General features: G+C 42.5%; 1 protein-coding gene across 1 annotated transcript in view; it reads right to left on the reverse strand.

The window, feature by feature from the left end:
• The window catches only part of WWOX (WW domain containing oxidoreductase), a 1,061,193-nt gene that overhangs the window by 983,359 nt on the left and 58,665 nt on the right, over nucleotides 1-19,169 (reverse strand). The gene's annotated exons all lie outside the window — the stretch shown is intronic.

Here is a 19,169-nt window from a genome sequence, read left to right on the forward strand (position 1 = left end):
CAACAGAGGATGAAGATTTCCTTGGTTTTGAAAGGAGTTCTGGGTCTGGGAGTGATATGGAAGAAGAGGAGGAATTAGATTGGACCCGTGTGCAACAAATAAGGGACATCTGTAACCAACCCACCTCTAGTGAGGAGTTTGAGGGGTTCACTGGGGATTGGCAGCCAGGGGATTCTTGGCAGGATCTGAACCCTGACAATCGTTGGCAGAGGTGGCGGGATGGGCACTCAGCTGCAGGTTTGGGGGCAGCTGAGAGGGATGACGAGAGGGTGGGGAGCTCATCAAGCTCTGAGGAAGAACTTTGAGATAAAAGGGGGTTCGGTTTGGACTATACTTCGCAGAAGGCAAAGTGTCTTTACTGGACATAATTCTTTGTGCTGCCAACTTTCAACCTTGGGTCCTGGGCTACAGCTTCGTGTGTTCCTGTGCTCCTGTTTCCTCTGTGATTCCAGCATTCCAGCCTTGTTTACCAATGGATCGACCACGGACTGGTTTGATTACGCTTTTGGCTTTTCTGGACTTTGAACGTTAATATCTTTGTGACTGAAACATTTCTCAGGTTTCATTGCAGCAGATGGTCAGTGGTTTGCTCTTCTCCACACTCCACACTCGCATGTTGAGGATTCCACTTTGTAGCCCCATTTCTTAAGGTTGGCTCTGCATCTCGTGGTGTCAGAGCACAGTCTGTTCAGCGCCTTCCAAGTCGCCCAGTCCTCTGTGTGCCCAGGGGGGAGTTTCTCATTTGGTATCAGCCATTGGTTGAGGTTCTGGGTTTGAGCCTGCCACTTTTGGACTTTCGCTTGCTGAGGTGTTCCGGCGAGTGTCTCTGTAGATCTTAGAAAACTATGTCTGGATTTCAGTAATTGACGTGCTGGCTGATACCCAAACAGGGAATGAGCTGGAGATGTCTCTGCCTTGGTCCTTTCACTATTGGCTGCCACTTCCCGGCGGATTTCAGGTGGTGTGATACTGGCTAGACAGTGTAATTTCTCCAGTGGTGTAGGGCGCAGACACCCCGTGATAATGCGGCATGTCTCATTCAGAGCCACATCCACTGTTTAGCGTGGTGAGATGTGTTCCACACTGGGCATGCATACTCAGCAGCAGAGTAGCACAGCACAAGGGCAGATGTCTTCACCGTATCTGGTTGTGATCCCCAGGTTGTGCCAGTCAGCTTTCGTATGATATTATTTCTAGCACCCACTTTTTGCTTGATGTTCAGGCAATGCTTCTTGTAGGTAAGAGCACAGTCCAGAGTGACTCCCAGGTATTTGGGTGCGCTGTAATGCTCCAGTGGGATTCCTTCCCAGGTGATCTTCAGAGCTCGGGATGCTTCTCTGTTCTTGAGATGAAAGGCACATGTCTGTATTTTAGATGGGTTGGGAATCAGCTGGTTTTTCCTGTAATAAGCAGTAAGAACACCTAGAGCTTCGGAAAGCTTCTGTTCTACCATCTCAAAGCGCCCTGCTTGAGCAGTAATGGCACGATCATCAGCATAGATGAAACTCTCTGTCCGTTCTGGCAGTGGCTGGTCATTTGTGTAGATGTTGAACATGGATGAGCAAGCACACTCCCCTGAGGCAGGCCGTTCTTCTGTTTCCGCCATCTGATTCTCTGGCCCTGGAACTCAACAAAAAAGCTCCTGTTTTTTTCCAGCTGAGTCACAACAAATCCATCTTGCCCTTGGTCAGCCCCTTTTCTTTTTTTCCTTCCATTTTCTCCAGCATCATTATCGTCTCCAAGCTTTCCTGTCTTCTCATTATGTGGCCAAAGTACTTCATCTTTGCCTCTAATATCGTGCTTTATTTCCTGGAGTATGGACTGGTTTGATCTTCATGCAGTCCAAGGCACTCTCAGAATTTTCCTCCAACAACACAGTTCCAAAGTGTCTATCTTCCTTTGCTCAGCCATCTTTATTGATTCCATATTTTTTTAAAAAAAAAAAATCTTGAATAGATTTGGGTAGACTTGTTTGGCCCTCTTAACAATATTCTGCTGTAAAATGTTAACATATAAGTGTTTTTAATCCTCACAACTGATAAATATTTGCAGGGGTTTCAGCTGTTGAAAATCTCCTTTTAGGAAGTACCAAACTCACAATCCTCCCCAATCAAGGATACTTAATAGAGATGGACAGTCTCAAACGTTGTTTTTCCAATAACAAATAATTCTAAATCTGGAAAGTTTACTTTCAGGGGGATGAACACAATTGGTCAGATATAGATGTTGTCAGGAGGGTATTCTCTCTAGGATTATCTGATTAAAATAAGGATGCCATTAGTAAGTCACTGCCCAGAAATTTCCACCGCTGGATGGTTTTAAAATGCAGACAATGAAAATAACGGCTGAAGCAAAAGAGGGCCAATACTGTAATTATGGCGGTATGGCTCGTATTCTGAGCAAATATTATTTGACATTGCAAGGCTATGCGGGCTCCCAGGAGCCGCGGCGGAGACAAGGTTCGCCCTAATTGGTTCCAAAGCACAACCTTCCCTCCGCTATCCTTCCTCAGGACCTGTAATGTTAATTTCTACATGACTGTAAATAGTGTTTGCCAACAATACAAACACGGTAATAAGAGGCCAGGTAGGTAAATAGCGTGGTTACAAAGCAGCTCATTTGCATTTTTATTTAAAACTTCCTTTGTTAAACAGCAGCTCGGAATTCTCTTTGCAGAAGGAGCCTTGGTTAAGGAGGAGAGCCGTAATTACTCTCTTTAGGGGTTCTTTTATATGTCCTTTAGGGAATTAGAACGAAAAGATAAGCAGAATTAGAAAGGGAATCATGTAAAGTATGAAATGTTCCATAAACACTTAGTAGTGTATTTACCATAAGCTAAGCTGGCCTTCTTCATTAATGGAATATATAACACGCTTAGAGTGTCAGTTCTATGTTAGAGAAGCTAAAGGAATTTATAACTGGCAAGTGAAACTTTTTCAAAATTTAAAGTATAAGTAAAGCTTAGTTTATGCAAGAATCAATAGGGAAATTGTGTATATGTACATAATAGGCTTGGGCGGTTTCGTTCGTTAATTTCGTAATTCGTTATTAATTCGTATTTAAATTAGCTTACGATCCAATATTGAGCCATGCAGGAATTGTGTGAGGAGTAATAAAGATTCGAAACAATTTTTTCAATTTATTTCGTAATTATTTCGTAATTATTTCGTCATTATTTCGAAATTATTTCGTAATTATTTCAAAATTATTTCGTAATTATTTTCGCATGTCTGGTGCAAGTTTTATAGTTGTTGTTTATTTTATTACACCAACAGTCAACAACAGAGGGAGAGGGAAGCTTCAGAAGTTCCTCCTGTCCCATTTGGAGGTTTTTTTTTAGCATATTGCGCAATCTCGTCCGCCATTAACGAATCGATTAGTAATTTTACGAAATTTCTGAGTAATGAGTACCTTAAAAACAAAAGAACCAATGAACGAAATCATACCAAATTTGGCAACAAAACGTCTCACAACACAAGGAGTGTCCATCACTCAATTATGATTTTGTCATTTGGGAGTTGTAGTTCCTGGGATTTATAGTTCACCTACAATCAAAGAGCATTCTGAACTCCATCAATGATGGAATTGAACCATACTTGGCACAGAGAACTCCCATGACCAACAGAAAATATTGGAAGGGTTTGGTGGGCATTGACCTTGAGTTTGGGAGTTGTAGTTCACCTACATCCAGAGAGCACTGTGGACTCAAACAATGATGGATCTGGACCAAACTTGGCACAAGCACTCAATACACCCAAATATGAACACAGATGGAGTTTGGGGGAAATAGACCTTGACATTTGGGAGTTGTAGTCACTGGTATTCACAGTTCACCTACAATCAAAGAGCATTCTGAACCCCACGAACGACAGATCAGGGCAAACTTCCCACACAGAACCCCCATGACCAACAGAAAATACTTAAGGCCATCCAATCCAACTCCCTTCATCAGGGCAAGAAAACATAATCAAAGTCCTCCTGACAAAGAGCCATCCAGCCATCAATATAGACAGACACAGACAGACAGATAGATAGATAGATATGATTCACACACAGAGAGATATAGTATCATAGATTTGAAAGGGACCCTTAAAGAAGGACAGTGATATGTTGCATTTTCCAGGGTGGGCAAACCAGACACTCTCCACATCAACACTGACAAAGAAACAGCAAAAAATACTGTTTACCCACAAACAGAAAGAAATTACATATATTAGAAACCAACACTTTCTCATTACTTTATTTTCCAGATCAACAGACTGGGCCACAGCAACGCATGGCAGGGGACAACTAGTATAATATAATATAATGTATTGTATATACATATAATATTTATAACATTATAATGTAATGCAATATAATACTACTACTACTCCTACTACTACTACTACTAATAATAATAATAATAATAATATGATATTATAATTATATATTTATATTACAAGTAATATTACTAATAATATTACAATATAATGGTATAGGACAATATAGTAATATTTAATACTGATATTAAATAAGTAAGAACTGACCATGGAACAACAGATTGGTTAAAGATTGGGAAAGGTGTACGGCAGGGTTGTATACTCTCACCCAACCTATTCAACTTATATGCAGAACACATCATGTGATGTGCGGGGCTTGACAAATACAAGGCTGGTGTGAAAATTGCTGGAAGAAACACTAACAACTTTAGATATGCAGATGATACCACTTTGATGGCCGAAAGCAAGGAGGAGATGAGGAGCCCTTCTAATCAAGGTGAAAGAAGAAAATGCAGCTAAACATTAAAAAAAAACAAGGTTATGGCAACAAGAATGACTGACAACTGGGAAATAGAGGGAGAAAACGTGGAGGACTTAGACCACTAAGATCATCTGGAGGGTCCCTGCTCTCGGTCCCTCCGCCTGCACAAGCACGGCTGGTGGGGAAGAGGGACAGGGCCTTCTCGATGGTGGCCCCTCGACTTTGGAACTCCCTGCCATTAGAGATCAGAACTGCCCCCTCCCTCATGACGTTCAGGAAACTAACAAAGACCTGGTTGTGGAACGCGGCATTTGACAACTGATTTAATTCTTTGCCCACATGAAAGGAGGATGATGAATGGGATTGTGATGGTGTCGGACGATTTGGCTCTTTTAACTGGGATGATAATGTTTTAATGTGTATGGTGCTGATATTTTAATCGTGTAATGAAGTGGCATTGTGTTGTTATTGTATATTTTTTGTATGTTAACACATGTTGTGAACCGGTCCGAATCCCTCTTTGAAGGTGAGAGGGTCGGTATATAAAACCTCGAAATAAATAAATAAATAAATAGGTGCAAAGATTACTGCAGACGCAGACTGCAGCCAGGAAATCAGAAGACGCTTCCTTCTTGGGAGGAAAGCAATGTCCAATCTTGTTAAAATAGTGAAGTGTAGAGACATCACACTGGCAACAAAGATCCGCATAGTTAAAACAATGGTATTCTCCATAATCACTTATGGATGTGAGAGCTGGACCATAGGGAAAGCTGAGCAAAGGAAGATCGATGCTTTTGAACTGTGGTGCTGGAGGAAAGTTCTGAGGGTGCCTTGGACTGCGAGAAGATCCAACCAGTCCATACTTCAGGAAATAAAGCCTGACTGCTCATTGGAGGGAAGGATTTTAGAGACAAAGTTGAAGTACTTTGTCCACATCATGAGGAGACAGGAAAGCTTAGAGAAGACAATGATGCTGGGGAAAATGGAAGGGAAAAGGAAGAGGGGCTGACCAAGGGCAAGATGGATGGATGGATGGATGGTATCCTTGAAGTGACTGGATTGACCTTGAAAGAGCTGGGGATGGTGATGGCCGACAGGGAGCTCTGGCGTGGGCTGGTCCATGAAGTCATGAAGAGTCAGAAGTGACTGAATGAATGAACATCACCAATACTGATATAGTCCCTGTTGCTAGTATTCTAGGTGTCTAGCGCCACGTTGGACGCGTAACAGTAGGAGATTTCATATTATCCAGCTGTCATGAATCTAACCTTTTGCCAGGAAGGCCGAAGCCTGAAGTCAGTAGCTGACATGTTGAGAGATAGGAAGGAGAGCTAAGAGGCAAGAGGGAGGAGTCAGCCGACTCCTGATTGGCTAGAGCAGTCAGGGGAGGAGCTAGCTTTTAGAGGGAAAAAAGGCTGTGTCTTTTTGACAAGCTGGAGAGAAGGGCTTTCAACATCGAAGAGTGTAGAAGGATAGTGAGGAAGAGGGAGCTGAGAAGATTTTAGGCAGGGAGGGAAAACTTTTGAAGTGAGCCTTGAGATTAGAGCATAGGATAGGCAAAGGTTCCTGAAACACTGTACATAGTAGGGTCAGTGTAGAAAAGTCTATTTTGTTCTGTGAGGCAGTCAGTGGGCTGTTCTCAAGCAAGAGAGATATTGACAAGCTGGAATGTGTCCAGAGGAGAGCGACTAAAATGATAAAAGGTCTGGAGAACAAGCCCTATGAGGAGCGGCTTAACGAGCTGGGCATGTTTAGCCTGAAGAAGAGAAGGCTGAGAGGGGATATGATAGCCATCTATAAATATGTGAGAGGAAGCCACAGGGAGGAGGGAGCAAGCTTGTTTTCTGCTTCCCTGGAGTGATGCTACCCCTCTATTCTGCTTTGGTTAGACCACATCTGGAATATTGTGTCCAATTCTGGGCACCACAATTCAAGAGAGATATTGACAAGCTGGAATGTGTCCAGAGGAGGGCGACTAAAATGATAAAAGGTCTGGAGAACAAGCCCTATGAGGAGCGGCTTAGGGAACTGGGCATGTTTAGCCTAAAGAAGAGAATGCTGAGAGGGGATATGATAGCCATGTATAAATATGTGAGAGGAAGCCACAGGGAGGAGGGAGCTAGCTTGTTTTCTGCTCCCCTGGAGACTAGGACGCGGAACAATGGCTTCAAACTACAAGAGAGGAGATTCCATCTGAACATTAGGAAGAACTTCCTGACTGTGAGAGCCGTTCAGCAGTGGAACTCTCTGCCCCGGAGTGTGGTGGAGGCTCCTTCTTTGGAAGCTTTTAAACAGAGGCTGGATGGCCATCTGTCAGGGGTGATTTGAATGCAATATTCCTGCTTCTTGGCAGGGGGTTGGACTGGATGGCCCATGAGGTCTCTTCCAACTCTTTGATTCTATGATTCTATGATTCTCAGTGACACACTGTGTCAGTGTAAGGGCCAGTGTGAAGCAAGGAACTCACAGGAAACAAAAGTTAAAGTCTTAAGAAAAGACTGCTTGGCCGCTGTGACGGTCTGGATGAGGGCGAACAAATTGAAATTGAATCCAGACAAGACAGAGGTCCTCCTGGTCAGTCGCAAGGCCGAACAGGGCATAGGGTTACAGCCTGTGTTGAATGGGGCCGCACTCCCCCTGAAGACGCAGGTTTGCAGCTTGGGTGTGACCCTGGACTCATCGCTGAGCCTGGAACCCCAGGTTTCGGCGGTGACCAGGGGAGCATTTGCACACCTAAAGCTTGTGCGCCAGCTGCGCCCGTACCTTGGGAAGTCTGACTTGGCCACGGTAGTCCACGCTCTGGTTACATCCCGTTTAGACTACTGCAACGCTCTCTATGTGGGGTTGCCTTTGAAGACAGCTCGGAAGCTCCAACTAGTCCAACGCTCGGCAGCCATGATTTTAACAGGAGCGGAGCGCAGGGAGCATACAACCCCCCTGTTGCGCCAACTCCACTGGCTACCGATCTGCTACCAGGCTGAATTCAAAGTGCTGGCGTTCGCCTTTAAAGCCCTAAATGGTTCTGGCCCAAGCTACCTATCTGACCGCATCTCTGCCTATGAACCCACCAGGACTTTGAGATCTTCCGGGGAGACCCTGCTCTCGATCTCGCCTGCTTCTCAAGCTCGACTGGCGGGGACGAGAGATAGGGCCTTCTCGGTGGTGGCTCCTCGGCTGTGGAACGCCCTTCCTACGGACCTTAGACTAGCACCATCTCTAATGGTATTCCGCAAAAAGGTGAAGACCTGGATGTTTGTGCAGGCATTTGAGTAATTTAGTGCAATCTGGTAATGGAATATAGGAATGGAACAATGGACGACGAACCTGGACTACGCTTGGATGATGAGAAGATTGGGTACGGTTGTTTTTCGTAATAATTGTGCATTGTAATTGCTTATTGGTAATTTATGGATAATGTGTTAAGTCAATTGTTATATGTTGCATGGAACCACTGCTGTTTCTACTGTTTTTACTGTTTGTGAACCGCTGTGAGTCGCCTTCGGGCTTGAGATACTGCGGTATATAAGCAAAGTAAATAAATAAATAAATAAATAAATAAACAGCTAAGCCTCAGTTACAGCATTACGCTTTTGTACCACTCCTATGAAGAGTTGATTTGTTCACCAAGTTTAAAATAAACCTGTTTCTATTTTCATCTTTAAACTGGTGTCTGCCTCGGTCTATCACACTCCTTAGATCTCAGCTAGCCTAAAGACAACGCAATTTCAGTCCAGTCAGCAAGAGAAGCAGTCGTTACAGAAGAACCGAGGGCTTGAACTCACTTTACCTATTTCACATTCACACTTATGTTTTCCTCAGACATTAATTGAGGTGGTGGCGGAGAATCTACCTATTACATCGGTCATTAACATCGTTCATACAGTTGGTCACTTAACAATATTACTGAGGTGGGGATAAGAGAGTCTTTCCCCCTTGTCATAGTCATTCTATCGTCGTTAGAGTAGTGTCCAGCTGAACGTTAACCCTATTTAAACTGTTGGGCAGTGGGTGGATTGCTTGTCCCCCCTGCCCGAGGTTGTCCTTTATCTTTGTTATACCAGCATTTTCATTTATCCAACATTCTGCTGGCCCGTTTATGTCGAATAAGCAAGACTCTACTGTAAATAATAGGCCTGGGTAACAACGGAAAAATTTGTTTCTAAAATCGATTCGTTTTTTGGGGGTTTTTGCGTTTCGATATTTAAAATAATTACAAAATTTTCCTTTTAAAAAGTTCGATATTTACGAAATTTCGTAAATGGTAAAAAAAATAACAAATCGATTTCCGAAACAATAACGAATCGATTCGTTAATGGCGGACGCGACCGCGAAATACGCTAAAAAACCTCCAAAAACTTCTGAAGCTTCCCTCTCCCTCTGTTGTTGACTGTTGGTGTGATATTATAATTTTTTTTCACTAATTAAACCATAAAACTGGCCCAGACATGCGGAAATAATAACGAAACGACCTCAGAACAATAACGAAACGAATACAATAACGAAATACGAAGCATTTACAAAACGTCTTTAAAAATTCGTTTTTTAAAAAAATTGCTCCAGAATGGTTCGTTATCTCTTCGTAATCAACAAAATTAACGAATTATTAACGAATTGCGAATTAACGAAACGAAACCGCCCAGCCCTAGTAAATAAATAAAAACCTCATCCACATCCACTAAAAAGACATCTACAGAAAACTGTCTACCAAATCTTTTAAAGCATCTCCAGCTTACCTGCATGAAGTAGAGATGCTGCTTTTATATTTCAAAATCTAATTACTTTCAAGAAAATGGCTACATTTATTTGGATCATAAAAAAACCCCACATCTCTGCTCCAGCAATGGGGCAAAGCAAGCCGCGCACACAAACCGACCAAAGGTCTGAAGTGGTTCAGCTGTTCTCAGGACATTGATCTGGTGTAAATGATGCCCACAATTCAACAGAAGGCCAGCCTCTCTGAGTGCAAAAGGCTCAATACATCTGCCATATAATTCAGACTCTATTTTACAGTGGTTTCATTACCGACCATAAAAACTGTAACAGTGGAACTGTATAAACAAACTGAACAGTGTTTTTACTGTAAAACATGAACGTACTATAAATATTTGTCTTTCCCTTCTCTCAGCGTCTGTAATGAGAGAGGCAAATTCATGCCATATGTTTGGAGTACAAGGGAAAAAATGTATCTCAACAGTTCATCCATGCAATTGTTTGTGAAGCTGCTAAATCATTTTAATTCACTCATTTGCTTTTAAACACCTACCTTTTCTTGCACATTATTTTAAGGGTAACGCACAGAAGGTTTTTGAGCTTCACTCATTGGAAGAATGCTTGGGAAGGAGGACAAAACTCTCAACCTTGCACTACTGCATTTTGTGCATTTTCTGAATATGGTCCACCCCAGGAGAAGGATTCCTGATGGCTCTTGGAGAATTTCCCACAATTGAGGTAGGTGATTCTTTTGATGCTCTGGTTGCTCTCTATAATGGAGAGATGACCAGGGCAATAGGCACAATCACTCCGGAGTGACCCCTCTCGCATTGGGTTCAACGAGGAGGTGGCAGCAATGAAGCAAACTAAGAGGAGTCTAGAGGGCGTATGGCAGTCATCTCACAACGAGTCAGACAGAGCATGGTTGTGTGCCTACGCAAGGGTGTACTCCATGGCAATGAAGGAGTACAAATCTTACATTGCGGCCAGCATTGTGTCCGCCAGAACCATCTAGGTCAGTGTTTCTCAACCTTCCTAATGCTGTGACCCCTTAATACAGTTCCTTATGTTGTGGTGACCGCCAACCATAACATTGTTTTCATTGCTACTTCAGCACAATGGGTTAAAGAGCTGAGCCGCTGGACTTGTTGATCAAAAAGTCACAGGTTCAAATCCGGGAAGAGCTCCCGCTGTTAGCCCCAGCTTCTGTCAACCTAGCAGTTCAAAAACATGCAAATGTGAGTAGATCAATAGGTACCACTCCGGCGGGAAAGTAACAGCGCTCCATGCAGTCATGCTGACCACATGACCTTGGAGGTGCCTATGGACAACGCTGGCTCTTCGGCTTAGAAATGGAGATGAGCACTAACCCCCAGAGTCAGACACGACTGGACTTATTGTCAGGGGAAAGCCTTTACCTATGAATCCTAATGTAAATATCTGACATGCAGGATGTATTTTCATTTACTGGACCAAATTTGGCACAAATACCTGACAAGGCCAAATTTAAATACTAGTGGCTTGGGGTAGATTGATTTTGTCATTTGGGCAATCCATAAGCCTCCTGGGGCAGACCATATTCAGAAAATAGAATACAATATTATAATTATAATTATATATTGACATTACATGTACTATTACTAATAATATTACAATATAATGGTATAGTGCAATGTAGTAATGTATAATACTGATATGGTACTATGCTAATAATATATTGTATGAAAATAAATCTTGTAAGCCGCTCTGAGTCCTCTTTGGGGTGAGGAGGGCGGCATATAAATACTGTAAATAAATAAATAGTTGCTGGACTTTATAGTTCACCTACAATCAAAGAGCATTCTGAACTTCACCAATGATGGAATTGCACCAAACTTGGCACACAAAACTCCCATGACCAACAGAAAATACTGGAAGGGTTTGATGGGCATTTACCTTGAGTTTAGGAGTTGTAGTTCACCTACATCCAGGAAGAGAACTGTGGACTCAAACAATGATGGATCTGGACTAAACTTGGCACAAATACTCAATATGCCCAAATGTGAACACTGGTGGAGTTTGGAGAAAATAGATCTTGACATTTGGGAGTTGTAGTTGCTGGGATATATAGTTAACCTATAATCAAATAGCATTCTGAACCCCACCAAGAAGAGAATTGCGCCAAACTTCCCACACAGAACACCCATGTGTTCTGATGGTCTTTGGCGACCCCTCTGATATCCCCTCGCGACCCCTGTTTTGACCAGTCAGAGGTTTGTTGACCCTCTCCACCTGTGACGGGGTCCCCGACCCTTTGGCAACTCACTGTGAAGCATTTGCTTGGTTCTTTGTGGATAAAGTCGCTCTGACTTTTTCTGACCTGGACGCCACAGTTACTGCAGTCTCTGAAGATATAGCAAGAGCACCTGCTTGTCCGATTTTAATGGGTTCATTTCAATTTGTGCAACCCGAGGACGTAGACAAGATTCTTGGAGTGGTGAGGACAACTACATGCATCCAGGACCTCTGCCCATCCTGGCTAATAAAGGAAGCCAAAAGGGGTTTGGCAGAGTGGTTAAAGATGGTGGTTAATGCCTCCCTTTGAGAAGGCAAAATTCCAGCGAGCTTCAAAGAAATTGTGATAGAACCACTGTTGAAGAAACCATCATTGGACCCTACTGATTTGAACAACTTTCGGCAAAGTCTTGAAACGTGTGGTTGCCTTGCAACTCCAGGGCTTCTTTGCTGAAACTGACTATCTACATCCGTCACAGTCTGGTTTCATCTAATTCCAGACAGAAAACAATCAGGGCTGGCCAACACCTCCCAACAAAGGATTCCCCCAGGCAGCCATTCAATGCTAATCCAGGTGGACAAATGCAACATTCACAGTTGCCGCAAACAGACAAGAGTTCTTTCTCCTCCCTGGACATTTCCAGATATATATAAACCTCACTTGCCTAGTTTCCAACAAACCTCACAACCTCTGAGGATGCCTCTAATAGACGTGGGAAAAACGTCAGGAGAGAATGTTTCTATAACATGGTCATACAGCCCAGAAAACAGACTGCGCTCTGGCACCACGAGATGCAGAGCCAATCTTAAGAAATGGGGCTACAAAGTGGAATCCACGACATGCGAGTGTGGAGAAGAGCAAACCACTGATCACCTGCTGCAATGCAACCTGAGTCCTGCTACATGCACAGTGGAGGACCTTCTTGCAGCAACACCAGAGGTACTCCATGTGGCCAGATACTGGTCAAAGGACATTTAATCAACTATCAAGCTTGCAAACTTTGTGTTTTGTCTGTTTGTTTTGTTAAAAATGTAATACAAATGTCTGGTTGCTCCTGACACGATAAATAAATAAATAAATAGCCTGGAAAACTTACAGAAAATAAATATGAGGAATAGTTTCAAAAACTCAAAGCAGGCAAAGTCATATTCTGCAGTACAATTCCAAGTATTTCGAACTGCAATCTGAATATACATGACACCAATTCTAGTGTTTACCCTTCCTGAAAGTGCAAACAGGTAAGTATATCATATGTGTAGCTCTTCTTTATAATACAGTGCAAGGATATGAACAACCTGTTCCCAAATAGCAAAGTTATCATAAGCAAAGCCCTTAGACCACGTTCAAAAGCGCCTCAGGCCATCTAACACACAAAGAGCTCTAACTTGCTTTTTGAAGTTTTGCTCCTATAAATTACGTTTTCATTGCATACACACATCAGAAGGAAGCAAAGTCTAATACTTCAGAACAGCAACTCCCAATCTTGGGTCCTCGATGCTGTTTGATATCAAAAGCTGCAGAAAGCATGGCCATGGTCAAGGATTATGGGAATTATAGTTCAATTTGGGAACTTAAATTAGAAATTATACAAGCTTTTCCCTGCTTGAAGAAAGTCGATGCTGCTGCAAGAATCCATAAGCATTTCATCCAAATGGAAGTATGCACACAAGCTTTACTGTCATATTTGGGGAGGTTTTAAATTAAGAATTCATGCTAACTTCTTCTTTCGCCAAAATTGCATAAACTTAGAAATTGCAATGTTTTTAGTCTATGTTGGAGCATGCAAGGAATCAGTTTATGTGTGTGTTAACTGTAAAATAAGATGCATGAAGCTGATTGGTTGGGCAATGCCTGGGGAGATGGCTGAGCCTAGGACTTTTGGATACTGTTACATTCGTGTTCAAGCTTGAGCTATGCAGGTGCAGAGAGAGACAGATTTTGTAGGGTGCTCTTGCTTCGTGGACTGCTGAAGGAGTTTATCCACATGGACAAAAGAAAGACTGTTTTAAATATGTCATAAAAAAACGTTATGTGAGTCGATGTAACTGATCACATTGTACACTGTAATTTCTCCAGTGGTGTAGGGCACAGACACCCCGTGATAATGCGGCATGTCTCATTAAGAGCTACATCCATTGTTTTAGTGTGGTGAGATGTGTTCCACACTGGGCATGCATACTCAGCAGCTGAGTAGCACAGCGCAAAGGCAGATGTCTTCATTGTATCTGGTTGTGATTCCCAGGTTGTGCCAGTCAGCTTTCGTATGATATTGTTTCTAGCACCCACTTTTTGCTTGATGTTCAGGCAGTGCTTCTTATAGGTAAGAGCACGGTCCAGAGTGACTCCCAGGTATTTGGGTGCGCTGCAATGCTCCAGTGGGATTCCTTCCCAGGTGATCTTCAGAGCTCGGGATGCTTGTCTGTTCTTGAGATGAAAGGCACATGTCTGTGTTTTAGATGGGTTGGGGATCAGCTGGTTTTCCCTGTAGTAGGCAGTAAGAGCACCTAGCGCTTCGGAAAGCTTCTGATCCACCATCTCAAAGCTCCCTGCTTGAGCAGTAATGGCATGATAATCAGCATGTCTGCGCCCTACACCACTGGAGAAATTACACTGCTTAGCCGGTACTGCACCACCTGACATCCGCCGGGAAGTAAGAGCCAATAGTGAAAGGACCAAGGCAGAGACATCTTCAGCTCATCCCCTGTTTGGGTACCAGCCAGCACGTCAACGACTTAAATCTAGAAATAATTTTCTAAGATCTACAGAGACACTCGCTGGAATACCTCAGCAAGTGAGAGTCCAAAAGTGGCAGGCTCAAACCCAGCACCTCAACCAATGGCTGATACCAAACGAGAGACTCCCCCCTGGGCACACAGAGGACTGGGCGACTTGGAAGGCGCTGAACAGACTGCGCTCTGGCACCACAAGATGCAGAGCCAACCTTAAGAAATGGGGCTACAAAGTGGAATCCACGACATGCGAGTGTGGAGAGGAGCAAACCACTGACCACCTGCTGCAATGCAACCTGAGCCCTGCCACATGCACAATGGAGGACCTCCTTGCAGCAACACCAAAAGCACTCCAAATGGCCAGCTACTGGTCAAAGGACATTTAATCAACCACCAAACTCACAAATTTTGATTTATGTCTGTTTGTTTGCTTTGTTCTGTTAGAAATGTAATATAATTGACTGGCTGCCCTGACATGAAATAATAATAACTGTAAAATAAGATGTATAAAGCTGATTGGTCGGGAGATGGCTGAGCCTGGGACTTTTGGATACTGTTACATTCGTGTTCAGGCTTGAGCTATGCAGGTGCAGAAAGAGACAGATTTTGGAGTGTGCTCTCGCTTCGTGAACTGCTGAAGGAGTTTATCCACATGGACAAAAGAAAGACTGTTTTAAATCTGTCATAAAAGAACATTCTGTGAGTCGATGTAACTGATCACATTGTACATATGTTGTTCTGAACAAGGAAGAGTAAACTACTTATTCTTTACTATTCAGCTGCATGGCATACTTTTTTTCTCTGGCCAGGCTGTGTGTGGACTCATCAAACGTGAACTACACGTGGTTTATTTTCCATTATGCCACAATCTATGCAGCCCCCGGTGGTGCAGTGGGTTAAACCCCTGTGCCGGCAGGACTGAAGACCGACAGGTCACAGGTTCGAATCCGGGGAGAGGCGGATGAGCTCCCTCTATCAGCTCCAGCTCCTCATGTGGGGAAATGAGAGAAGCCTCCCACAAGGATGATAAAAACATCAAATCATCCGGGCGTCCCCTGGGCAACGTCCTTGCAGACGGCCAATTCTCTCACAACAGGAGCGACTTGCAGTTTCTCAGGTCGCTCCTGACACGACAAAAAAAAAGCCACAATCTACTCTATTACAGTGAAAATTGTGTGGATTTCTTAAAGTTAGCGTTAACTCAAAAATCCAGAAGCAGGACACCATCGAAGCATCGCACAGATACAGATTAAACGCAAAAGTTCAATAAGAAAATTAGAAAAATGTGTAATTTACATGCTATAGTTTGGATACAAGTAAAGTCTTAAACTCAAATGTTTTACATCTTGCACTAAAACACTGTAAAGAAAAATGAAATCCAATTCAAAAATGATTCTCTGCTTCCATAACCTTTTTTTAAAAAAAATCTAAAGATGACTACAAGATCTTCCTGTTGAAGGAGGCCTCAAGGGTCTTTGAGTAAGGGGCTTTGAATGGAATTAACAGCAAAAGAGAAACATACCCTTTCTCTGACTTATAAAGAGCAATATGGAAGAAAATGTTTTTAAGAAACAAGATGTGAAATGTAGAAGGTACTTCTTACACAGGATGCTTGTGGTTAACTTCAAAGGTTGTGGTAAAGTGCAGAGTAAGCATGTACAAAAAGGTACTTTCCATCAAAAGGTCAAGGGAGAGGGGCTGGAAAGAGAGTACTTTTCATGAAAAGAAAATGTTTTCTTTTGTTAAAAGGTTAAAATTGTTGATGTCAGGCAGTGGTACTTTCCCTTTTTTGTTTGCACTGGGCTATAAAGTTTGCAGATTTCAAGGGAAGAGCACGGCAGTCACTTGAAGGGTAACATCTGCGCATGCTGCCCGGCTGTCCGTCTTCTTCATGAAGAAACTAAAAATAAAACCTTGTTTTTTATATCTTTCATTGGGACTGTCTCCTTCCTTTCATGCTCCCACGACGTGAACCTAAGAAGACCCAATTTAGGGTCTCTAACACTGTCACTAAAATGTGTGTTTTCCTATATGCAGTTTCAAATAAATGGCTAGTGGCTGTTCTCCATTTGCTCCTGGTTGCTTGGATCCATCCCTATAATTCCGCTTGTTTATATTCTGAAGTATTTCTTAAGGAGAGGGCTACAGTCAGGAGCTGCGAAACTCTAACTCAATCATTACTCCTTCATTCAATGATGTCAATAATATAATACGAAATAAGCCCCTGAGTTCCTCGGCTCATGGCATAGGATTTCAGCATTCTCCTGAGCAAATGTGTTTACAAACTGTGCTGGAGTGTTTTTCATTAAGCTTTAAAGTCAATTAAGCTGCGAATTGGAACAATCATTCCTCCTTTGCAAAGTATTGATATTTTTTCCTTGCTGCTTTAGGGCCTCTTCCACCACTCAAGGAGAAATTTATGCTTGACAATTTCTTTCTGATTAAAATGAATCATAGCTCGGAAATTCTAATTTCCGTTTTCTCCCCCAGTCCAAGGAATTATCACACAGTTCTAAGTTGGTATCCTTCAACGTGCAATGACAATCTCCAGACAGTTGGTAAACCTAGCAGAAATATGTCCTTCTGATTTTGAAGCACACTTACTTCATTTTTATTTATCGTGTCAGGAGCGAACCGAAACAGTTGCATTGCATTAAAAACAAACAAACAAACAAAACACAAAGTTTGCAGGCTTGGGATTCTATTAAATGTCCTTTGACCAGTATCTGGCCACTTGGAGTGCCTCTGGTGTTGCTGCAAGAAGGTCCTCCATTGTGCATGTGGCAGGGCCCAGGTTGCATTGCAGCAGATGGTCAGTAGTTTGCTCTTCTCCACACTCGCATGTCGAGGATTCCACTTTGTAGCCCCATTTCTGAAGATTGGCTCTGCATCTCGTGGTGCCAGAGCGCAGTCTGTTCAGCGCCTTCCAAGTCGCTCAGTCTTCTGTGTGCCCAGGAGGGAGTCTCTCATTTGGTATCAGCCATTGGTTGAGGTGCTGGGTTTGATCCTGCCACTTTTGGACTCTCACTTGCTGAAGTGGTCCAGCGAGTGTCTCTGTAGATCTTAGAAAACTATTTCTGGATTTAAGGCATCGGTGTGCTGGCTAATACCCAAACAGGGGGTAGGCCAGAAATGTCACTGCCTTAGTCCTTTCACTATTGGTTGCTACTTCCCGGTGGATGTCAGGTGGTGCAATACCAGCTAATCAGTGTAATTTCTCCAGTGGTGTAGGGCGCAGACACCCTGTGATAATGCGGCATGTCTCATTAAGAGCCACATCCACTGTTTTAGCGTGGTGAGATGTGTTCCACACTGGGCATGCATACTCAGCAGCAGAGTAGCATAACGCAAGGGCAGATGTCTTCACTGTGTCTGGTTGTGATCCCCAGGTTGTGCCAGTCAGCTTTTGAATGATATTGTTTCTAGTGCCCACTTTTTGCTTGATATTCAGGCAGTGCTTCTTGTAGGTAAGAGGGATCATAACTCCCAAAGGACATGCCAATCAGAGGACAAGTTCTACAAGGGTCTCCAAAGCAGGTATTGCCTGAATGTTAGTGTCCTACGTTTAAAAAGTAGTACCTGTCAGTTAAAATTAGACATGCAAATGTATAGTACAAGTGGCCAGTAGGCCTGGGTAACAACGGAAAAATTTGTTTCTAAAATCGATTCGTTTTTTGGGGATTTTTGCGTTTCGTTATTTAAAATAATTACAAAATTTTCCTTTTAAAAAGTTCGATATTTACAAAATTTCGTAAATGTGAAAAAAATTACAAAACATTAACGAATCGATTTCCGAAACAATAACGAATCGATTCGTTAATGGTGGACGCGACCGCGAAATACGCTAAAAAACCTCCAAAAACTTCTGAAGCTTCCCTCTCCCTCTGTTGTTGACTGTTGGTGTGATATTATTTTTTTTCCACTAATTAAACAAAAAACAACCATAAAACTTGCCCCAGACATGCGGAAATAATAACAAAACGACCTCAAAACAATAACGAAACGAATACAATAACGAAATACGAAACATTTACAAAACTATTTAAAAATTCGTTTTTTAAAAAAATTGCTCCAGAATGGTTCGTTATCGTTTTGTAATTGAAAAAATTAACGAATTATTAACGAATTACGAATTAACGAAACGAAACCGCCCAGCCCTAGTGGCCAGGTACTGGTCAAAGGACATTTAATCAACTACCAAGCTTGCAAACTTTGTGTTTTGTCTGTTTGTTTGTTTGTTTGTTTGTTTTGTTAAAAATGTAATACAATGGTCTGGTTCCTCCTGACACTATAAATAAATAACATCCCGCAATTCATCAGCTACTTTTCTCTCTTAGTTTCACAATTCAAATAATTAATGTTCAATTATAAGTTATTCTTTCTGCTCCAGCACCTGCATTTCATTTGTTCTTTTTCCCTGAGACATACATCTGAGGAACTGTCAAAATGCCGTGATATTAGTGTAATAATCAGAGATAATTAGTCCCTTTCAATAAACAACAAAGCCATTCCACAGATGCACTGAAGGTGCTCCGGCTACCCACTTTTACAGATAAGATTGTACTGTGAACATTTAGGAGTTGAGAACAGTTGACAAAATGCAGCGCATCAGAAGCAATTTGAAACAAGACAACATGGGACCTTCATTCTTTAATTCACTTCCAGGAAAACAACATTCATGGCTAGCAGAGGAAAAGCAATTTCCACCTGGA

This window comes from Anolis sagrei, chromosome 8 (genome assembly GCF_037176765.1).
Source record: "Anolis sagrei isolate rAnoSag1 chromosome 8, rAnoSag1.mat, whole genome shotgun sequence".
Lineage (NCBI taxonomy): Eukaryota > Metazoa > Chordata > Lepidosauria > Squamata > Dactyloidae > Anolis > Anolis sagrei.